Raw genomic sequence first — 12129 nt, 5'->3', positions numbered from 1 at the left:
AAAAGCTAAATTAGATTTAGACAAGGTTTGAGGAAGTGAGATTTGGGCCCGGTTAGGCTCAGACAACTTTCTTGAGACCAGTAAAAATGTGAAGGTAGATCAAGGCCAAGTAAATTTTGGGGAGGAACCAAGTAACGTCTCGATCAGGTTCGGCTCAGACCAAGCTCGGCTTGGATCAAGTTAGTTTAACTTTTCAGTTTCATCTGTCTTAGACCAGCCAAGACTTGGGGCTGGGTTTAAATTAGACCAAATAAGCTTTCCACAGGCAGATTTATGCATGATTATCCTATATATACACTTGTATATACACCGCTATCCTATATAGGTCTATGTAGCACTGCCCAAAACATTACAATTCCTTCTCTCCGTCCATACAGCAGTTTTCCATGCCTGTGAACTGGGATACTATGACCTTTACGTGTGATTTAGTCTGGCACAGGGTCCATTTCAGGACTAATTCTAACTCAGGTTAGCCTGAGTTAGAATTAGCGATGATGCTAATGCTAATAACCGTTACCTTTTCCACCTATATACCGTCTTTTCTAGACTATTAGCCACACTGTTTTTTCATAGTTTGGCTGGTCCTGTGACTGTTAGTCAGGTGTGACTTATAGATCAATAGATCATTCAACATGGATTCAATGCTGAAGGAATGAGAACGGGAGTTTGGTGAACCTGCTTACTGGTAACTTGCTTGTTGGACTCGCTTGCTTGTTATGCTAATTTAAGCCTCCTAGGTATGTTCTTTATGCTACTGTGTAGCTGAATAACTGTTAATGTGTTACATTAATATACTGGACACCTATTCAGCCTGTTGTTCTGTGTGCTCTTGTAAAGTTCAATAACTTGCCTTTCCAGATTAAATGTCTGTTGGTCTTGAATTTTGTGAAATAAATTGCTACATAAATACGACTCACAGTCCAGTGTGACTCATACGTTTGTTTTCCCCTTCATGATGTGTATTTTGAGCGATGCGCCTCTGGAGCGACTTATAGCCTGGAAAGTACAATAACACGAAGCTCAAATTCACAGTTACAGTGCTGATCTAAATGAGTTTTTAAGCCTTGGTGGAGGTCTGCTCTCTGCTGAATACTCTTCGAGTTATCTCTGTAAAGGTAAAGCTCTCACTATATTTTGCACCTGTGCCTAAAGTTGGATCTAATGGCGATAACAGCGTGAGTTTGTAAAATGAGCTCCTACACACAGGAGGAAAAAAAAAAGACATGCCACAATGGAGCAACACTGGTCTGGAGACAAATGACTGCTGAGTGGAAGAATTTACTTCACTTTTCCTGCGACATAACACTTTCCACAAATACCATTTTATGCTGCCGGAGCCCATAAATTACCTCACCTGGGAAATGTCAAGAGTGACTATGGTTTTTGTGTCAGCAAGAAGAGGCTGGCTACAAGCAGCCCAGTCACGCTAGCCTCCGCACTTGAGCCTTATCTGTGGTGACCTTTCTTTACAGCATTCAAGCCTCTATGCAGCAACAATGTGCCCCACATGCCTCTTCACCGCACATTTTGTAGATCATCGCCTGTTAGTGACTTAACTTAGGTGGCAACATGCTTTCTCACAAATTACAATCACTTCATTTAATGTCGATACAAGATTGCGTTGTTTTCCTTAGAAAAAGGAAGGATTTTCTTATATTTAAGGTCAAACAACTTCTCCCTCAGCACGTGGGAGGTTTTCTTCCTGTCAGTCACATACACTCCAGTGACGTGGAGAGATGCAGCCATGATACAGAGAACCACGAGAAAAAAGTGCCTCAAAGGTGGGAAAGAGGAGGAGTCTTGTAAGTCTTACATTTGGGTCAGTCCGATTATTTGATCAAACTTTATTAGCACCGTTTCATTAAAGATTCTTCTTTGCATTTCTCAGCCTACTTTTGATTTGGTTAGCAAACGTAGAAAGTCTGTAGTTTTCTCTCTTTCGTCTCTCTGTCGTCTTTAGTTAAACTCTTACAAAAGAGCACACTTTAGACACGTACTGTATGACCAGGTTAAGTTTGAACTAGAGTTGGCTAAAATCAAGTTAGTCATAGACCTGATCAGCCTTGGGCTGGGTTAGGGTTAAATCAGGTTACTGCTGGGCCAGCTTGTGCTTAAATCAGTGTAGAGGTTAAGTTTAGTCCAAGGGACATTTGGACTGTAATAGGTTTAGAACATGTCTGTCTTTGACTGATGTAGACAAAGACCTACTGTATTTATCTTCAAACAAGGTTAGACGAAGACCAAATTAGGTTAGACCGTGTTTGAAGAAGAAATTTGGACCAGTCTGGTGAGGAAGGACGCATTTAGCTGCTTCTTTCCCAGGGCTAGGTAGGAAATGAATGCTTCAGTTAGAGGATGAATAATCGTCTTGGAAGGTGCCGAGGAGACTCTGCTATTATTCTCTGTCTGAGAAGTGACACTCCAGTGGAAGTGTTCCGCTTCACGACGGCCTTTAGAGTTGGAAGCGTGAATGTCAAACTTGATTTCACACACTGAGGCAGAAATGCACGTTGCAAACGTTTGTGTTGTCTGCATGGACACATGAAGCCGGCAAACATTTAAGTTTTTATATATATATATATTTTTACAGAAAACAAACTGACAATTAGGCGTGTCCCGATGCAATACTGATATCAGATATCTGACCCAAATCAGCAAAAAACCAAGCACCAGATTATACTGGCACTCGAATACAAAGAGTTGATTACAGACTCGGCCCCAGTACGTCCATCCACCGACTGCCGGATTGAGGCTCCGTGATCACGACAACAGCGTGTGCTAACGTGTTGAGCATGGAGTAGGAGTGATGTTTTCATTCAAGTCTGAAAAAGACACTGCAACTGAGTGCAGCATCAAAGACATCTGAAATGCTAACTTTCACAAACGAATGACGCTAACTGCAACCCGAATGGTCCAGCCATCGTCCAGCTCCAGCAAAGGTCAGAATCGAGAGTTGGTGATGAATCGGTAATGATTCGAGAGCCAGCCATGAGAGCTAGCCATCAAGAAAAAAGCTTGGACTGTCGACTTGATGTCCAGCGCAACTCTTAAAGGGATTGTTCGGATGTTTTGACATGAAGCTGTCTGAAATCCACATCAGCATTGTAGTCCAATAACAGCGACTTACCCCCCACTTGGTCTCCAGTTCTGGTCAGATTTCTGTGATGAAGACAAATAAGTAAAGAGTTTGTCTTCTGAAAACAATATGCGTTCAAAAGATTAAAACATTTGCACCACCAAAATGGCTTCTCAAAAACTCAAACCTCACAAAACGCTCGTCGTTGCGTCTGTCTCCGCCGTATCCATGCGCACTGTCGCCTGGGCGTTCATGTGAATGTGACAAAGACGCTCGCATCTTCTTCCGCTGTGGAACACATACTGTACTGTACGTAAACAAGATGGCCTCGGCGCTCCGTCGCGTAAGCCAGCCAGTCTGTGGACTCAAGAACGTACGGCACCACGGGCTTTAAAGGACCAAGCTGAGACATGAAGGATATTCCCCTGCTTTTCATTCTGCACGTGATGCCACTTGTGAACATCCTTCCAGAACCCGGACTCCATTTCCACAGCTACCTCCATGATCCCCAGTTAGACCCATCTATCACATCACGATCTACATTATTAATACCTCATCTTGCAGAGGATGCACTTCTCTCTAGATGAGATTCTGCAATATTATACGATTTTATTCATTTTGTGCGTATGTTAATGACAGAATGACGTCACTGACAGCTCCCCACTGTGACAAGTGTGCAGCACTGCTGTGTTGAATGCATAATGTAGCGAGAACCAGTCCGTGGTGTGAGGTGAATAGTGCATGCATAACAATGGAGAATAAATAAATCTATGAATTGGTAAAGTTTGCCAGAGAAAGTTAGGAGTTATGGGACGGATATGTTGTCGCATAGCGACATAAAACATGTGTGTAGCTGTAATTCCTTGTCAAGAACAGCAGACTGATGTGAGCCTCGCTTGCCGCCTCGTCATAAATCTTGACAGCGTCGCCGCCGTAGACGCTGGTGTTTGTGCGATAGCTTCAAGGCTGAGAAACAAAAGGACGAGTCTGTGTTATCTCCGCAAAGCTCAAATGACTCTCAAATCACTGAAGGATTTCTGGTTTTGAGAGACATTCCTCGACTTTTCAACTCCACGTGTCCTTGGTACAATGCCGGCTTTGGTTCCAAACCAACAAACTGTGACTTCTGCTCTCGCTCATCGCAGTCATCACTTAATTATTGTTGTGTTACCTCAGCAAGACAGGAAATGGACAGTTTAGTAACACACTTTCACTGGCATGTCTTCATGACAAATTTAAACGCAGTATTTAAACTGTTAAAGTCAACAGACTAGTTTATTTTGTTTTTACACCGCTTAACTTCTTTTTACACTTTTACAGCACTTGCACATGTTAAAATGCGACTTCAATTGTGATTATTTCGATCTAAGTAAACAAAATGAAGGTGTGCAAAAAAGTTGTGTGTTGCTGTGAAATATGTCCAACCGGAAACAGTGATTAGAGCCACCGTGGAAGTGACCAAGGGTGGCCACGGCCACCCCGACCACCCCGTAGCTCCACCACTGGTACTTGTTACAAACACGGTGCACTGGCGCAACAGTGCCACTCCAGATCGGTACAACTTGCACACACAGCAGGCGCCATCTGCTGTATCTGGTGTGTCCCTGCCCCACCTGGCCCCAAGGCAAACCGACTAACAGGTGCAATGTCACACCCTAACTCGCACAAAGACATAATACATTTTTCTGTGACCCATTCACCATTTTTGTCCCGAATTTAGTGGATATTTTTGCAAAATTCTGCCAACTAATATCAACAACTAATGTCGACACTAGTTGATTTATTTGTTAGCAGGCTTAAAAAAAAAGCGACTGCCAACTTCCACACAAACACTTAGACTTGTCATAGGCCTGACATGATAATCGATAAATCGATTAACCAAACGATAATTAGAACACTCTCGATAAGGCGCTAACAAGCCAGCGAGCTAACCAGTTAGCCTCGAATTTGTTTCTTCTAAACTTAAGAAGCCAAAAACTTACCACTTCCAGGATGGGAGGATACGTTTTTTTCACTTTATCATGTCGGACATGCCATGGCTGACTTCATGACTTCATGCAGTGTTACGGTAATGCAATGTAAGGTGATGCCTTAATGTTTTGTCTCCATCTAACCCTGTCTTCTGCATCCTCTTCTCTCACACCAACTACCTTCATGTCCTCTTCCACTACATCCATAAACCTCCTCTTTGGTCTTCCTCTAGGCCTCCTGCCCGGCAGTTCCAAACTCAGGGGATGCTATCTCTCCTCTGGACATGTCCAAACCATCTCAGTCTGGCCTCTCTGAGCGACAATTGAACGGCGATATTGCGAGGGACAACTGTATTTCCTTTTTAGTTCTGTAGTAAAATAAACTACAAAAGAAAAGTTGTAGACAAACAGCAGAACAGAACTTTGTGGCGGTTTAGTCTCGCAACGCGAGACCTCCATGCTCTCGGTGAAGTCGTCAGCAGAAAGAAAATGAGGCGTTGATGTTAGCAGGAGCAGATGAAGTCATTAACCCAGATACAGTCGGCTCTGCTGGAGGTTGATTCTGCAGGTAGTGAAGCTTTTCTTGGCCGTGATGGCTACACAGGGAAGTAATTAACAGACATACAGGGGGAATTGGACTATATTAGATCCTGGGTGAGTGCTCCTTCGGGAACGCTTGTTCTCCTTCTTTCATCGCTTTCCTATCTCACGGATTCTCACGACTGTGATCGCTTTCTCGCTTCCCTCCTCTCGTTCTCTGTCCCCGCCTCGGGCCATCCTCCAACTGCAATGATGACTTCATTTATTAGCCAGTCTTAATGTTTCTTTGGGATGGCCTACATTCAGCAGTCTGAGGTCTCTCAGGCTGTGTTTAAACAAGTCTGTTGGCCTGATGGGGAACACGTCTTGCTCCGCCATTCCCACGTTCTTATCTTGCGATTCTTTCTCACATTGTCGTTCCCGCTACTTGACGGGAATACTAAACTCGGCATTAGAGAGCCAATGTGGCGCTAGCTCACCGAGCAACCAGACAGCTTCCCCCGGCGCTTCCCATTTTCTTCTCAGCGATCTGGCCGCCATTCATTATCCATCCTCAGTCAGACTCCATCACACAGGCCTTCACGGATGCAGCGGAGCATTAGCCTGCAAGTCCAGCCTGGCTGTATGAGAGCCTGCAGACGGCGGATTGGCTTTGACTGCACATTGTTTTCCTGCTCTGCTGCCATGCAGTATGATAAACAGTAGCAGGACTAAAATGAGAATTCTACTTGGACGTGTTCAAAAAAAGATATTGCAGTGGATCCCCGCACATTTGCAGTCTTCTCCAAAAATAGGTTGTTTTTTTCCACAGAAAACCCATCTTATTCATCTTAAATCAGTAAAAAAAAAAAAAGTATAAACGTGACAATACAAGAAAAAGTATTTTCAAACATTTACGTCTGCATCCTTCACTGATAATGTTGTTTTGTCAAAGCGTTGAGATTTCACACGGTGGTCCCTGAACGCATCATAGTTGTGTGCTGTGTGAAACACAAAATGCTATGGAAGCGATCCGGGCTTGCAGCAAGGTGACCACAAGTTAATATACTGTATGATCGTAACTTGTTACTGGAATGACAGGCAAGCAGTGTGGATTATGTAGACGCGGCATTGGCGAAACGCCTTCTCTAAACTGCGAGCCTGGTGTCTGCACTACCTGGCCCCGGTGCAAACAGACCGTAACGTCAGGAAGTCAATATGAATACTTCCATCTCCACCAAGATAGATTTCATTTGACTCTGGCCCAAGCACCGCCTTTGTACTGAATTTAGTGGACGGTATTGCGTAATCATGCCAAGTAGCTAGCGGACAGTACTGCAGTGCCCTTATACAACACCGTAAACCGGTTCTCTGCTGGACGCCATAAAATAAATCATATAAACACGTGGCCTACAGAAGGCCACAGAAATGGCCAGCAAATGACCAAAGGACACCACAATGAAAGGTTAGGAAGTGAAGAAGACATGAGAGTTCCTCCAGAGATGTTCAAAGACGGGCAGACATGGTTGCTACTACCTAGTGAGGATGACCAGCACTGAAAGCCTCGGTGCTTCCCCAAAGAATCCATAAATCCCTTATTTGATCAAGACAAATTGTCTTCCAAGGCAGAGCTAAAGAAGCCCGTGTTCTCCTCTGCCCTGTCTATTCATTTTCCAACTTTACTTTTTATTTATCTTGGTTCAAAAAATGGTCCTGCTCACAGTGAAATCTGTACAAACACAGCCAGGCTTTTCCTCCTTCAACCCCAACGCTCCTCTTCTCCCCTGAGGCCGATTTAAATTCTTCACAAGCCAAACAGAGCTGCTTCACAAGCAATAAGGCACATTTTGCCTTGGCTGGGAACCGCTGTTCATTTATTGATTTTTAATGTGCTTTACTGTTTGCTTAGTCTTGTTCCAATAAGACAAAGAAACACCCTCGTGGCGAAAACCAGCTGTCATCTTTTTCCAGGCCTTTCTCCGCAGCGCTAAATATTAGCCTGCCGGGGAACGATGCAAAGTAGAAAAATAGAGAAGAAACATCACGCTGTAAAGGTCAAACACGATGACCCTGCATGAATGGGAGCAGAAAATGAAAGAAGCGTCCAAGCGCTTGCCTTCTTTTTTTTCTTTAAATAAAAGATTTGATCTGCTACTTGATGAGGTTACATTCAGCAAGAGATGGAGGACGTTTGCGACCATGGATTTTTGCACCTTTGGTCTCACAAATTTCACATTTGACTTTGATTTATTGAACTCCTTCCAGTCTTCCACATTGCTCATGAGTTCTTCAGCCTTCACAAACCATTGAAATAATAGCTGGATGCATACGAGACACACTTGTTGTGTAATTGTAGTCAATAAATCACACCTTCACACTTTACCCCTGCTCTTTCCTGCTTTCACGTTCATTTCCTCTCGCTGTGTTGCTGATAAAGGACAATCTCATCTTATCTTAATTAGTTCATTCATCAATTGGGGGACCAGACGAGACCTCGTCACAGAATCTTAATTCTTCATCAACACGTTAGGAAAGGCCTTCTGCACAAAGCCACACTTGGATAAGTTTGGTGCGGAAGAACTACAACAGATTCCACATCAGTGACGTCCAACCGCACAAGCCGGACAAAAATTCCCACAAACTCAGTCCAAAAAGTCTTCCCAGAAGAGTGGCGATGCCCCATATTTCACTAATCCGACCTCGTTATTGGACGATAAAACAAACATGACTAATATTAAATTACAGCCACAACTTTGGAAGGAGCTTCTGAGGGGCAATAAAACACACCAGTTGTCTCCAAAGTGAGAGTGTGTGTGTGTGTGTGTGTGTGTGTGTGTGTGTGTGTGTGTGTGTAATGAAGCATGAGTACAGACAGAGACTGGAAGCAAAGGACAATTAAGCAGCAGACTCATCCTGGACTTTCCTTCCCCCTGTTCTGGCTGGTGGACCTGAAGGACAAGTGCACTGACTGGGAGGAGGAGACAGGAAAGGGACTGTCGCCATGGCGCTGAGGATTCTGAAAGGATGGACATGACTTGTTCTATTTTGAGACAGCGCTCAATCCTCCAAAATGTTCACTTAAACCACCACCACAGCGGAACCTCTTTAGCTTAACACCCTAAAGCAAGATAGATACTTTATTGATCTCCAAGAGAAATTCACATTTCTCTTTTGGTGTTTAGTTTAGTGCATATAATTTGCATTTCTCCCCCAAATTAGAGGTAAATTATGCCTCCAAGGTTTGACAAAACTGGCATGGTGCATGAGGTCACGCGAGACCTGACCAGGTCAGTTTAGCGGACACGTCTGTTTTGCTTTTTCTTTGGATGTTTGTGGCTTTTTTGTAGGGGTGTCATGATAGACTCAGGTCATGAGACGAGACGATACACACTTCCAAGGACTTACCTGTAGAGCCTTTTATCGGTTGGTTTTTGTTTCCTTTTCGTCTACAAACTTTGAGTATCTGCACCTGCTCGTAGCCCCTGACGCTGCATGCCGGGGGCAGCTCCGGTCAAATCATAACAGCCATTGTTAATGTTGTACCATTATTAATGAAGCAAGACACCCACATCGTCACCGATATACCTAACTTTCATTTGTGCTACTAGCTCGGATCATTTGTAACTTCCACCCGTGATTGCCAGTGCTTGTGAAGTTGGCGAACTAGAACGCCTCTGTGGTTAAGGGTGCAGACACGTACGAAGACTTGCCTGTTTTGATCTGACAAATCTTAAGTAACTTTGATCAAATGTAGAATTATGAGCTTCTGCTCGGACATTAAAACGGCGGTAGCTGTTCAACTCTGATGGAAAAAAACAGCCACGTCACTCACTGACGCTGGCAACACAGAAGTAGGTTGGATTGCAAGGTTTATAGTGTGCGTAAAGCACTTAATGTGCAGTTGCAATAATACCTCACACACTGCCACTTCCATATTACGTTTATTATCAATTAGAGTAGAAATGCCATAGTTCACAATCGAGAAAACAAGAAATGTTGTCACATTTTCATCTCATGACACGAGATCTCGTGACACCCCCACTTTTTGGTGACACCTCTTCCATTGAGACTGATAGGTGAGTCCTCATTTGTTGGCAAACTGTTTTTTGTTTTTTTTTTTTACTATTAAAATTGACTAACTTCTATTTACACTTAAAAAAATAAAGTGTGGCGCACATATGACACCTTTGCATTACGCCTTTGTCACTTAAGTGTGAGTGTTTTGCCGTTTAAAATTCAGTGTTGGTTAACTTCTTTTTGCACTTGTATGACAGTTAAGAATGTTAACATGTTACTTAAATGATTGCCTGCACAGTTAAATATTTTATGATGGCCACAGTTCCATCCTGGAACAGCCTTTCTATTTCCGTTACTTCCTTAATTACACAATGTTCGTTCACTGAGGTTAACAAAAATCCCAGGACAAATGATCAAGTGTTGTGAATTATGAAATACTTTCTATTCATTTTAGCAACTGGAATTAAATTACATACTATTATTCTAATTATTAAATGTAGTAACATTTGTTGACGGGGTAAACTTTCAAACAGCTGAAATTATGCACCAAGCAAATAATAACCTGTTAGCCGAAAATGTAATACAATTCTTCTCATCAAGAGAGGAGAAATACAAGCTTAGGAAAAAAAAAAAAAAGTAACCTAAAACACTTCCACACGAGAACAACACTTGGAATCAAATTCTGGAATGTATTACGTAAAGAACTCAAACAAGGCACTAAAATGAGCCATTTCAAGAAACAGTACAAGCAGTTGATGTTTGCAAAGTATAAAGAAGAATCTGCACAATGCTACGTCATCTGACCACTGCACTTTCTTCTTCTTCTTGATTTCTTATCAGACTATCGAAGTATTACGTTGTTTGTACTCACTCATCATCCCACAACGTTTGTGCCAACTATTAACTTCTTCATCATTTATTATTATTATATATTATGAGGGCTATACAATTTATTTATATTGACTTATAAGCCTTATAAACCGTGATTGTAACACATTGTTCTACTGGTTTATCATTTTCTTCTTATATTTCATAACTGGTAAAGGGCACATGTTGAATAGGAAGTGAGCAAATGTATGAACGATGGATGTGAAACGGAGAGGGGGTAGGATTGAATAAGCTTTGCCTCTTCCTACTCCTTTTGGATGTGTGTGAATTGTAACACGCGATGCATACCAAAGTCAAATGTACCTGTATGTACTGTACGGCCACATACATGAAACCATTACAACTACCATGACCACGTATTTAAATTAAACGTTTACGGAAATGGTCATGGGTCATGTCAAAATGCAAAGTGATCCATCAAAGTGGGTGGGCATTGGGTGAGGTCCTTGACCCGCATGAAGAAGAACTTGTATAGGGATCAAACCTGCGGCCTCTCCTGTGTCCTGACCACTCAGCGACACGGGCATTAAATCCTGTGCCCTGACATTTAACACAACATTCAGTGTTGAATAATTAAGTGCACAAGGCCATAAATAATAAAGATTCACCCTCATCTGGCCCACGTTGCTGCGTCTGTGTCGTCCAGCACAATGGCCGAAAATGCTGGTTTCCAATGCTGGTTGACTCATCAAGAGGTGGATGACCCCAAGCAAAGTTTCTGCTCTTCTGACAGCTTGGCGACCCCACGGCGTTGAGATATTAGAAAGCTAAGATGACAGCCTTTTTTATGTAGATCGTATGTCCAAGCAGCGCTCTTAAATTTGCGTCTTCAGCGATATTATAGTTTCAATGGAGCCACGGTGGAGTGGAATAATGCATGCGGACTGACGTAAAATATGCTGGTTATTCATTCTATACTATACAAGTTGTTTTTAATTATCACTACTTTATTATTTATTAATTTTATTCAAAGACAATATGGAAATCCTTTCTTATGAAGATTTTAAAAAGTATCTGATTCTCTGCTAAGATGCGATTCCTACAGTATTGGATACATCTGAACCGTTTCAACAGATTTGCTGTATTTCCACTATTTCTTATGGATAAACTCATTCAAAATCTGAAAACATCTCACTTTGAAATTCAGAGGTCCAAATGTGCAAGAATGTACATTTTGCCCTGTTGGATCTTAAGGAGGTTCTGCAAGAAGAAGAAATGGGAGTGAGACAAAACATTTTTTGAGTGAGCAATTTATTGCAAACAACCACTAAACAGAAATCTGTTCGAAAAATCTGTTCGAAAACTGTTCGTCAGATGGTCAAAAGTTTAAGACGGTAGCTTAAAAAAAACAGAAATTCCCCTAAAATGGAAATAAAATGTTCAAAAAAGGACTCAGTAATGAGTAGCTGCACCATTCTTGTTAATCGCCTCAAAAATTGGTTTGGGCCAGTTTGATGCCAGCACGCTAGTGGGAATGTTGCTCCAGGTGGTGAAGATGGCTTCACGGAGGACATTCACTGTCTGGAACAGATGTCCATTTTTTGTAAATTTCCCTTGCCATCCATCCCCACATGTTCTGAAGTGGATTTAGATCAGGGAAACATGCAGGATGGTCCAACAGAGTGAGGTTATTCCTCTGGAAGAAGTCCTTTGTCAGGC

Source organism: Dunckerocampus dactyliophorus, chromosome 14 (genome assembly GCF_027744805.1).
Source record: "Dunckerocampus dactyliophorus isolate RoL2022-P2 chromosome 14, RoL_Ddac_1.1, whole genome shotgun sequence".
Lineage (NCBI taxonomy): Eukaryota > Metazoa > Chordata > Actinopteri > Syngnathiformes > Syngnathidae > Dunckerocampus > Dunckerocampus dactyliophorus.
The sequence above is the reverse complement of the archived record's forward strand: the minus strand, read 5'-3'. Positions refer to the sequence as shown.